A 12,603-nucleotide genomic window follows, 5' to 3' on the forward strand; every position below is an offset into this window, starting at 1 on the left:
TTTTAACCACTGCTCCACCAGGGCTCCATCAATACAAGATACACATTAAAAAAAAAAATTTATTTTATTTGTCTCTGGAACCTGGCAGCCTGGTGGGAAAGACAGATATGTCAGGTCATTATACAGCCAGGTGGCAAGACAAGGGCAGGGAAACACAGGGCATTATGGGAGCCCAGAGGAGAGACACTAAGCATCTTCTTTGTGCCTGGACCTTTTCACAAGTGGGATGGAGAAGGCCCTGGATTAGGAGGCAGAAAGCAGAGTGTTGGCTCTGGCTTAGCCACGAGCCCACCACGGGATCTTGGGTAGGTCATTTCTCTTTCCTGGGCCTTGGTTTCCCCATCTACAAAATTATGGTGCTGGAATAATTGTTATTTCCCAACTTTGGTCACACTCCTGCTTTCACTGGTTTCCCATAAAAACAAACCAAACCAAACCCATTGCTGTCAAGTCTATACCAACTCATAATGACCTTATAGGACTGCCCCACAGGGTTTCTAAGGTGTGGCTGGTGGATTCGAACTGCCAACATTTTTATTGACAGCCGAACTCTTAACCACTGTGCCACCAGGGCTCCTGATTTGCCATAGCCAGTACTAAACATGCTCTTTAAATCAATTCCCTTTTAAAGCTCTTTTTATTTAAACAATCTGTCTTTATTTGAAAAGTATATTTTACATTACTCTCTAGTATCAAATGCCTTGACAATGAAAACAAACCAACGTAATTAAATCAAGGCTACACACCACTGTTTGTTTTCTGAGATTAGCCAGTGTTACTGAGGCATTAAAGACACAGCACCGCCAAACTGGGACTTCCTGTTTTTACATAGGCAGAAGGGTTGAATGAGAATCATAAAGAGAATCACTTCGTCACTAAGATGACTACACATGAGTTTACGCTGAGTCTGCAGATCACAAAAAGTGCTTTTCACACTACCAGTTGTCCGCACCACATCCTTTGGAAACATGGGACCAGATGACCCATCCGGTCTTCTCCTGCCAAGATCCCATGGGCCATGAGCTCTGATGGCAAAGCTATCAGGGACAGGAGGGTGAGTCATGGGCAGGGAACCTCACAGCCTGCCCCAGGAAATCTCCACGGAAACCAAAGGCCTAAGGACTGTGGACTGCAGGGAGAGCTGAAGGGAGAGCTGGAAGCCTGCCCCATGCCTGCACACTTCAGGAACTTGGGTTAAATGCCTTGCAGGAGTTTATGGGATAGCCAGACAGGTTAATAGGGAAACACTCAGTGAGTTATCCTGACCACCTCATTTTGTTACCTGCAACTGTTTTCGTCTCTCTTTTCAGAAAAGCCACAGCTTTATTCTTTCAGGTTTCTTGGTTGATGTTGCTGAAATAAAAACTTAAACATTTCGTTACACACCAAGCGTTTTCAACTGAGCAAAGACAAGCTCTAGAAATGAAGCTAGACAAGGAAAAATTATTTTCAATGAGCTTGAGTCCTACCCTATTAAACTTAATAGTTTCAGAAGCCAAAGTTGAGACTTCAAATGTGTTTTAAATTATCATGTCTTAATTATGGTGTTGGCAAAGGATATTGAATATACCATGGACTGCCAGAAGAATGGACAAATCTGTCTTGGAAGAAGTACAGCCAGAATGCTCCTTAGAAGCGAGGATGGCGAGACTTCGTCTCACATACTTTGGACATGTTATCAGGAAGGACCAGTCCCTAGAGGAGGACATCATGCTTGGTAAAGTAGACCGTGAGTGAAATACAGGAAGACCTTCAATGAGATGGATTGACACAGTGGCTGCAATAATGGGCTCAAGCATAGCAACAATTGTGAGGATGGCAAAGGACCAGGCAGTGTTTCTTTCTGTTGTACATAGGGTTGCTATGAGTCAGAACCAACTCAATGGCACCTAACAACAACAATAACAATTACACTCAATATTGCCAACATCGTATTCCTTATTTCCATGGGAACATTTTTCATTCATCATTTGAAACTTTCAGACAGTTGTATATAGTTTAAAGATATTAACAACAACAACAAATAGGCACACAACTAACCAACAAACATACACGCAGACATGCACAACATACTCAACCTCTGGGCACCTGAAGTTCAGAGCATATGCTCCACAAAGGTGCAGAATGGACTGGAGACCTTAAATGTTTAAAATGAGTTTTCTCTTAATCTTTATAACATTTCCATCTGTAACACTATTTTTATGTGCTTATTTCTATGAAGGCCCATATTTTTTTAAGAGTTGTGTTGCTGTTGTTAGTTGCTGTCAAGTCGACACTGACTCATGGTGACCCCATGTACGACAGAATGAAACGTTGCCCAGTCCTACACCATCTTCACAACTGCTGGTGTGCTCAAGTGCATTGTGGTGGGCACTAAGTATTTTGAGTGTTATCCAACCTAGGAAACCCATCTTCCAATACTATATCAGGCAATATCCTGTTGTGATCCATAAGGTTTTTACTGGCTAATTTTTGGACGTAGATCACCAGACCTTTCTTCCTACTCTGTCTTAGTCTGGAAGTTCTGCAGAAACCAGACCACCATGAGTGACCCTGCTGGTATTTGAAATACTGGTGACATAGCTTCCAGCATCATAGGAACACGCAAGCCACCACGGTATCACAAACTGACAGGTGGATGGTGGGAAGAGTTAGGTTGTTTTTAGGTGCCATCGAGTCCTTCCTGGTAACATGCCCAAAGTACATAAGATGATGTCCCGCCATCCTTCCTTCTAAGAGTTACGGTGAATAAAAGAGTTATAGTGACATGAAAATCCAGATTCACAGATAAGAAAAATCTGGATCTACTAGGTTATTGTATAAAGAGTTTATCTCTTTTCATGTGCTTATTGGCCATTTGTATATCTTCTTTTTCAAAGGCAATTTCATAGGGTTATGGTTCTCAAATCTGGCATATATGAGGATGAGGAATCCTGGGTGTGGGGATGCTTCAGAATTATTTCCATGATCTTGGAATCCATGTGGGCTCCAAGCAGTATTTGTAAACTGACTAAACAATTTGTCTGGCTCATGCATGGATGTCTAGTTTCCAACTATAAGTAAATACCGTTGTGATAAATAAAATCTAATGTTGCTAAAGAGTACTCTAAAAGTCATAGTAGCTTTTTATCATTATGTATTTTTTAGATTAAAGGGTGCTAAAGGCACATATGAGAGGGCTTATGAAATTGTTTAACATTAAAAAGAATACTCACTCAACAAATAGTGCTGGGACAATTGGATCTCTACATGCAAAAGACTGAAACTGGACCCATACCTCATACCATATATAAAAATTAACTCAAAGTGGCTCAATGACCTAAATATAAGAGATAAAATCATAAAACTCTTAGAAGAAAACATCGGGGTAAACCTTTAAGACCTTCTTTTAGGCAGTGGGTTCTTAGATATGATACCAAAAGCACAAGCAACAAAAGACAAAAATAGATAAACTGGACTTCATCATAATTAAAACTTTTGTGCTTCAGGGATATTATTAAGAAGGTGAAAAGACAACCAACAGAATGGGAAAAAATATTTGGAAACCGTGTATCAGATAAGAGCTTAGTAACCAAAATACATAAAGAACTCTTAAAACTCAGGATGTTGCAATCCATGTGGACTCCAAACATTGTTTGTAAACCGACTAAACAATTTACATGGCTAATGGGTGGATGTCTAGTTTTCAACTGTAAGTAAATGCTCTTGTGATAAATAAAATCTAATGTTGCTAAAGACTACACTAAAAGTCATAGCAGTTTAACAACCAAATTTAAAAATGGGCAAAAGACTTGAATAGGCATTTCTTCAAAGAAGATATACAAATGGCCAACAAGCATATGAAAAGATGCACAATATTATCAGCCATTCTAAAAACTAAACCAAACCTGTTGCTGTAGAGTCAATTCCAACTCATAGCGACCCTATAGGACAGAGTTAAACTGCCCCATAGGGTTTCTAAGGCTGTAAATCTTTATGGAAGCAGACTGCCACATCTTTCTCCCTTGGAGCAGCTTAGTGGTCTCCAACCATCGACCTTCTGGTTAGCAGCCAAGTGCTTTACCACTCCACCACCAGAGCTCCTCATTAGCCATTAGGGAAATACAAATAAAAACCACAAGGAGATATCTCATCACTCCCACTAGGCTGGTTATTATCAGAAAAATGGCAAGTAACAAGTGTTGACAAGGATATGGGGAAATTGGAACCCTCATCCATTGCTTGTGGAATGTGAAATGGTGCAACCACTGTGAAAAACAGTTTGGCAGTTCCTCAAAAAGTTAAACATAGAATTATTATAAAACCAAACAAAATCCATTGCTGTCGAGTGGATTCCGACTCATAGCGAACCTACAGGACAGAGTAGAACTGCCCTATAGCAATTCCAAGGAGTGCCTGGTGGATTTGAACTGCCGACCTTTTGGTTAGCAGCTGTAGCACTTAACCAATACGCCACCCAGGGTTTCCAAGAATTACTATATGACCCAGCAGCAATTCCACTCCTAGGTATTATACCTAAGACACTTGAAAGCAGAGACTCAGACACGTGCACAACAATGTTCATCGCAGCCTTATTCATAATAGCCGAAATGTAGGAACAACCCAAGTGACCAACAACAACTGAATGGATAAACAAAATACAGTGCATACGTAGAATGGAATATTATTCAGTTACAAAGAGAAACAAAGTTCTGATACATGCTACGACATGGATGAACCTTGAAAACATGCTCAGTTTAATAAGCCAGACACAAAAGAACAAATATTGTTTGATCCCACTTACAGGAAATATCAAGAATAGGCAAATTCATTGAGACAAAAGAAGATTAGCAATTATCAAAGGATAGGGGAAGGGAAAATGGGAAGTTAGAAAAAGAAGAAAAAATAGTGTGTGAAACCGCTTTTTGAGTTGGATCGCTTGGCAACTCTAAGTTCTATTCTTACTGAACCACCCAAAACTTTAGAGGTGAAGATGCTAGTATGATATTTTGAGAATCCTGGAAGAATTTAAATTGAATTGTAACTTCCAATTTCTTGATTTGCTGAAGATTATGATTTTTGATACATAAAAGATATGAATTGATGAAAATATTGCATATGGTGAGTGTGGGCATTGGTTTGGCTCTCCATGTTGAATTAACGAAAGTCCATGGCTTTTAGGGTAAGGGGCAGCAAATTTACAAAGATGACTAGTTCAAACCATGTATCTGCTCCATTTATTAGGAAAAAGTGAATCAGCCTAGAATAATAACCCCAGTAGATATAACTATCTCTATTTCTCATATATTTTTTCAATTTCTTATTTATTCCTCTAACTTAATATAGTAAATTTCACTGATTGTTCAGAAGGTTGAGAAAAGAAACACTATATGACCAGTATTTAGAAATACGAACTAAATTGAGAGTCAAAAAGTTAGAACGCTTTGCATGACACATCATAGATGTTATAAAAGAAATGAGTAATAGCAGGCATCCATTTTAACTTAAAAATATATTACTTAAAAATATATAATCCTAAAAAAAAAAGAATACTTGCACATACATACTATGAGTTCATGTAAAAACTGAACACTGAATAAGGCCTGTAATCTAGTTAACACTATAGTATCAATCTCAATCTCCTGGTTTTGATGTGTACCATTGTTATAAATGAGCTATGGTGGTACAATGGTTAAGTGCTCTGCCAGGCTGCTAAATGAAGGGTCAGCAGCTTGAACATGCCAGCGGCTCCACGGGAGTAAAGATCTGGTGATGGGTTCCTTTAAAGACTGTAGCCTAGGAAACCCTGTGGGACAGTTCTGCTCTTTCCTATAGAGTGCTGTGAGTCAGAATTGACTCATTGGCACACAGCAGCCACACTATTGCTGTATAAGATGTTGCCATTAGGGGAAGCTGGGTGAAGGGTTCACCAGACTCTAAGTACCATTTTTGTAACTTCTTGTGAGTCTACAATTATTTCAAAATAAAAATTATTAAAAAAAATACTCAGTAAAAATTCAAAATAATTACCCATGATTATCTCCACAGAGATAGAACTGGGGGATGCCCCCAATCTAAGTTAGAAGTTTCCATGGTATTTTAAATTATTGAAATAAAGATATATTATTTTTATAATCGGAATTTTGAGTGAATACAGAAGTGAGGATCTTGAGGGTGAGAAGGCACGTCCTGCAGAGTTGGCCAGAGTTGGGTCCGAGGGCAGGCTCTATGCTGCCTGGGTAGTCCTGGGCAAGTGCCCTTTATTTCTCTGAGACTCAGGTTCCTCAACTGTAAAATGCATAATTGCCATCAGAATTGGAGATTGTATATAAAATATCCAAATATCTGGCACCTAGTAAGTACTTAAGAGTGACATTTAATAATACTATTATTGTATTTCATCTATAGAAAATGTAGTATTTTATTCTTAATTTGGTTTAGGTGTGATAATGGTATTGTGGTTATATTTTAAAACAGCATCCGTCTTAGAGATACATGCTGAAATGTTTCCAAATAAAATCATATGACGACTGGGATTTGCTTTCAAATAACTCAGAGGGTGTGTGTGGCTGGGGGGATGAATGGGATGGGGAAGATAAGGAGTGTAGGTTAACGTTGGCCATGATTGATAATTATTGAAACTGGCTTATAGGTACATTACCTACTTTTGTATATCCTTAAAAGTTTTCAAAACAAAAAGTTTTATAAAACTGGATCATATGAACTTACCAAAAACATTCTTTCTGCCTAAAGCCAGCTATCTTTGAAGAGGCTCCTCCTGACAGATGAGAAGCATTGAAGGGAGTTTGTGATAGGAAAGTGTCTCAGTTTGCTAGTGCTGCTGTAACAGAAACCCCACAGGCGGGTAGGGTTACAAAACAGAAATTTTTTTTTCTCATGGTTCTAGAGTTCAAAGTCCAAATCAGGGTCTTGGCTATGTCAGTTCCTTTCATGCGTCTCTCACATAGTTTCTGGTATCTACCAGCAATCCTTGCCTTGTAGACGATTCTCACATAGTGTCTGCCTTCCCCCCTTGTATGTCTCTGTGTCTTCGGATCTTTTTATAACTCAGAAATGATTCAGTTTAGGACCACCATACCCTGGTATGACCTCATTGGCATAACAGAATAAAACCCCTATTTTTTTTTCTAAACAGGATCACATCCCCAGGTACAGGCATTAGAATTTCAGTACTTTTTGGAGGGAGACGCAATTCAATCCATAACAGGAAGAAAGGGAAACAAGGTGGTAGAGAAACAAAGGCAGTTAGTGGACTTCTCCCTACCTCACCTAGTCTCCTGGCTCATGGTGAGTCTTCCTTAATCCTCTGGTCCTGCTATCATTCCCCAAGCAATGCCCATTCCCTAGAATTCCCTCAGGTTAGGCCACAGGTCACAATCTGGAAATCTAATGGCTGAATTAAGCAAATTTAAAAAATTGAGTCAACATTTTAAAATGTAGAGATTTTACATTAAAATCTGGATTTTTTATTTCTCTTTCAACATTGGGCATTTGGGCCTGAGTTCCTACATGGCACAAGCTGACTGGAGCTGCAGGGCACTGACCCATTAGAAGCCACATTCACTGGCCAGTGCCCCGTGGGTCCCTTTGGCCCATGGCATCACCTGCTGACTTGAGCAGGCATGTGTGTGGGATCCCCATTTCCACTGAGTGCCTGGTCCCGTGACCCAATATGGTACTGAGTGGCCCTCTGCTCCTCCTCCCAGCCCAGCCCAGCGAACTTGCCAAGGCTCCCCATTGCTCCACAGACACAAATCAAGGCATGCAGATGGAACCATGCAGGAGCACCCATCTTTGGGGTCCAGGAAAGGGAAGGAAATTCAACAATGCCATCTTGGTAAGAGGGGGCATCACCAGGCTCCTGAATCAAAATGGGTTGGAGAGGCACAGTAGAGGGGGGCCCTGACCAAAGGAACCTGGTCAAGCCACAAGGCTGAATCACTTTGAAGAGGAAACTTAGGCAGGTCCCTTGCCCTCTCTGGGCCCAGTATCATCTATGCAATGAGGGGCTTGGATCACCATAAGGGTTCTCAAACTGTTATACTTAGCAGTAGAAATCTTTCTCCCAGTGAAATCATCCCTAGTAGGCTGATATAAAAATTGGGACTGCCAAGATTGAAATAGATGGGAGCTGGAGGCCGTTTTCTTATATTCATTCCCTATCCCCAAAAGTTATTGAGGAATCAAAAGTTGGCTTCAAAAAGATCAGCAAAACTGACAAACCTTTAGGTAGATTGACAAAAAAAAAAAAAAAAAAGATGCAATTAACCAAAATAAGAACTGAAAGATGGGACACTACAACTGACCCTATAGAAATAAAGAGAATTGTGACAGAATGTTATCAATAACTGTACGGCAACAAACTGGATAACCTAGATGAAATGGACAAATTCTTAGAGGCATACAAACTACCCAAACTGACTCAAGAGGAAATAGAAAGTCTCAACAGACCCATAACAAGTGAAGAGATCAAATCTGATCAAAAACCTCCAAACAAAAAAAAGTCCTGGACAAGATGGCTTTACTAGGGAATTCTTCCAAACATAGAGAAGAATTGACACCAATCCTATTTAAACTATTTCAAATAATAGCGAAGGAAGGAAAACTCCCTAACTCATTGTATGAAGCAAACATAACCCTGATACCAAAACCAGACAAATATATCACAAGAAAAGAAAATTATAGGCCAATGTCTCTTATGAATTGATGCAAAAATTCTCAAAAAAAATGTTAGCAAATAGAATCCAACAGCATATTAAAAAACTCATACTCCACGACCAAGTAGGCTTTATTCCAGGAATGTGGGGATGGCTCAACATTATAAAATCAAACAACATAATACACCACATCAGTAGAACAAAGAAAAAGAATCACATGATAATCTCAATGGATGCAGAAAAAGCATTTGATAAAATTCAATACCCTTTCTTGATGCAAACCCTAAAAAAGACTGAAATAGAAGGGAAATTACTCAGTATGATTTGGGACATATATGAAAAGCCAACAGCCAACATTATACTTAATGCAGAAAGACTGAGAGCTTTCCCCTTAAAATCGGGAACGAGAAAATGATGTGGGCTCTCATCACTTCTATTCAATATTGTACTAGCAATCCTAACCAGAGCAATAAAACAAGAAAAAGAAATAAAGGTTGGAAAACAAGAAGTAAAATTATGTCTATTTGCAGATGATATGATCTTATATATAGAAAATCCCAAAGCATTCACAAGAAAATTTCTGGAGCTAATAAAGGAATTTAGCAAAGTTGCTAAAAAATCAGTTGGGTTTCCATACAACAGCAATGAGAAATCTGAAACAGGAATTAGAGAAACAAATCTATTTATAATTCAAATGGCCACCAGACACATGAAAAGATGTTCAGCCTCATTAGCCAAGAGAGATGCAAATCAAAACCACAATGAGACACCATTTCACTCCCACTGGTGTGGCCGAGATTTAAAGAAAGAAAATAACAAATGTTGGCAAGGATGTGGGGAAATTGGAACTTTTATCCATTGCTGATGGGAATGCAAAATGGTACAGCCATTGTGGAAAACAGTGTGGCAGTCCTTAAAAAAACTAAAAATAGAAGTATCATATGATCCAGCAATTACACTCCTAGGCATATACCCGAAAGACTTATAAGCAAAGACTCAAAAAGAGACTTGTACGCCAATGTTCATTGCAGCACTATTCACAATAGCCAAAGTGGGAAACAACCTAAATGCCCATCAATAGGTGAATAGATTTAAAAAAAAAAAAATGTGGTACACAAGTACAACAGAATACTACTCAGCCAGTAGGAGAAATGAAGTATTGATATATGCTACAGTAGGGATGGAGCTTGAAGACAGTATGCTGAGCAAAATAAGCCAATCACAAAAGGACAGATATTGTACAACCTCACTTACATAAAAAGACAAGAAAAGGCAAATGTACAGAGACCAAAGTTTATTAGTGGTTACCAGGGGCAGGGAGGAGGAAAACAGAGGTGAACAATGATGGAAAAATCACGTTGATTAAGGGTTCCGCAGCCAATTATTGTATTGCTGTCAGTAAGTTGTACACCTATAAAAAGCTGAATTGGCAAAAGCTGTATGATAGATATATTTACAATGACCAAAAAGGAAAAAAAAAAAAAAGTAGCTGCTGAGGCTGCTTATGTGCAACCAAACACCTCATGGGACTTGGTTCCTTGGTTTGGAGGTTCAGGGTCATGGTTTCAAGGACCATCCCAGTTAATTGGCCTGATAACATGTTTAGTGCTTCTGTTCTACCTCCTAGTTCATTGCACAGTGTCTAGGGTCTTAAAAGCTTGCAAGTGGTCATCCAAGAACAACAATTCGCTTGGAGCAACAAGAGGAAGAAGGAGAGTCAGGAATAGAAGGGGGATATGGAATGTGTGGCTATTTGCCTCCAGGAAGAACTGCCTCCTTTGCCATGAGACCAGAAGAACTCAGTGGTGCCCACCTATCATTACTAACCATATTGATCAAAGTTTCCATAAAAGAATTCTGATCAAAAGGGGGGGAATGTAGAACAAAATTTCAAACTCTCATGGACTCTAGACTTTCTGGAGCCATGAAGGGTGAATAAGCCCATCAACCAATTGCTCTGATATAATCTTTAAACTTTAAACTAAAAATATCCCCTGAAATCATCTTAAAACCAAACAATAGTTTAGCTAGTAAAAAAAAAAAAAGGTCTGCCTTGAGCATTATGCTCTTTTAAGAATTGTCTACATGGGTTCAAGTTGACAACAGCAACTTGAAAGATTAGATAGGAACCTTAGGGGGCAGTGAGTTTATGTTAATGAGGGAGGAACAACTCAGAAAAAGAGGGTGAGAATGGTTGCCCAACTTGAAGAATATAATCAACGTCTTTAAATATACGTACAGAAACTGTTGAATTGGTGTTTGTTTTGCTGTATATATTCTCAACAACAACAAGTAAAATTTAGAAACAAACAAACAACAACAAGAAGTTCCTGATGCTTATGGTGCCCTGTGGCTCTGCCAACCTCTTCTGAGCACCAGGGCTCTGGGATCGCCAAGCCCCTGGGGTTCTGATGGGCTGAGTTGTCTTCCTAAAATTACCAGGAGCCCTCTGGGAAAGAGACTGCATGCTCTGAACCATGTAGAGCTGAAGTTGGGCAAAGCAGACCTGGGGACCAAGAAGGAAAACCAGGATCGAGGGCTCGGAAAAGAGAAGAGCCAGGCAGGAAGGCCTGACAGCAACATATTCTAGGTCAAGAGTCCAGGTCTTCAGAAAATACGGACAGCTGTGTGAATGTGGCTGCACATCCCTCCAGATCCCCCCAGATTATGTCTCATCTTCCACAGGTTTGTCAGGGACCAGCAGTGCTGGTGGTGTGTCTTGTCTCTGGACAGACGCCTAGTCCCTCAGTCTCCTTCTACCTGGGGAAACTGGGCAGCATTTGGGCAGGGGTGGGTAACGTCAGTTCAGATTCTGCTCTTGCAAGAAGAACATCAGAAAGAACTTGGTGCAAAGAATGGGACAATGGGTCTGGACAGCAGCCCACAGAATGGAATTGGAATTTTGGTTGACAATCAACTTCTTATGAACAGCCCAGCTTCCTCCCAGGAAGTCCCAGGGTCAGCTGGAACTCTCAGACTTGAGTAATGCAGAAACATGGGTTGAGGAGCTGATTTAGAAGGCAGATTTCCCAGCCCACACCCAGAGACTCTCTCTGATTCAGTAGCGTTGGAAAGGCCCGGGGATTTGCATTTTTAGCCAGCTCTACAGAGGGGTTCAGAGGATAGTGGCTTCGCTCTTTGACCATATCCTGCGTAATGCATAGCAGGGGAGTGAGACCTGACCAGGTATGATTCCCACCCTGAATGGGGCCAGAAATGAGTCTTCCCCTTATATTTAAGCAGGAGTCTGACAAACCAGAGGGTATCCAGGAGGAAGTGATCAGGGCTGGCTTCATATTTGTGTGACCTGTACAGTTTCCCAGGGCCCTCCATTTGGTGTAATGCTCTTCTGCTGCCATCTTGAAGTTCTTAATAAGTTTTGAACAAGGAGACCTATGTTTTTATTCTGCATTAGGCCCTGAATATTTTGTAACTGGTGCTGACCAGGATGGTGTAAGACCATGTCAAACCTGGAAACTTTGGCAGAACCAAGTATATTAACTTGGAGAATATAAAAGACTCACAGAGAAGGAAGGTGGGTTCAAATATCTGAAGTTCCTGGCAGAAAAAAAGGCAGATCCAGCTTCAATAGTGTAATCCCAAAGGGTAAAACAAAGGCCAGTGGCCGGGAGCTACAGGGAGAGAGTTGCCCAGACTTCAGAGCTGCTCAAAGATGATTGGGGCTCCACCAGGAGTGGTGAGCTTCCCATCACTGGGGCATGTGATCAGATGCTGGAGACACTTGGCAGACAGGTGCAGAGGGAAGCTGCATATGAGATCTAGGGCCTGGACTTGTTACCTGTAACATCTGTCTAGACCTTAAGCCTCAGCTGAAGAATGTGAGACCATTTGGTGGGTATATTAAGAAGCCACTATCCTAACACTCAGAGAGAGTGATGACATGCCAGGTCTTCTGAACACACAGAGCCACCCTGCCTCATGATTA

Source organism: Elephas maximus, chromosome 12 (genome assembly GCF_024166365.1).
Source record: "Elephas maximus indicus isolate mEleMax1 chromosome 12, mEleMax1 primary haplotype, whole genome shotgun sequence".
Taxonomy (NCBI): Eukaryota; Metazoa; Chordata; class Mammalia; order Proboscidea; family Elephantidae; genus Elephas; species Elephas maximus.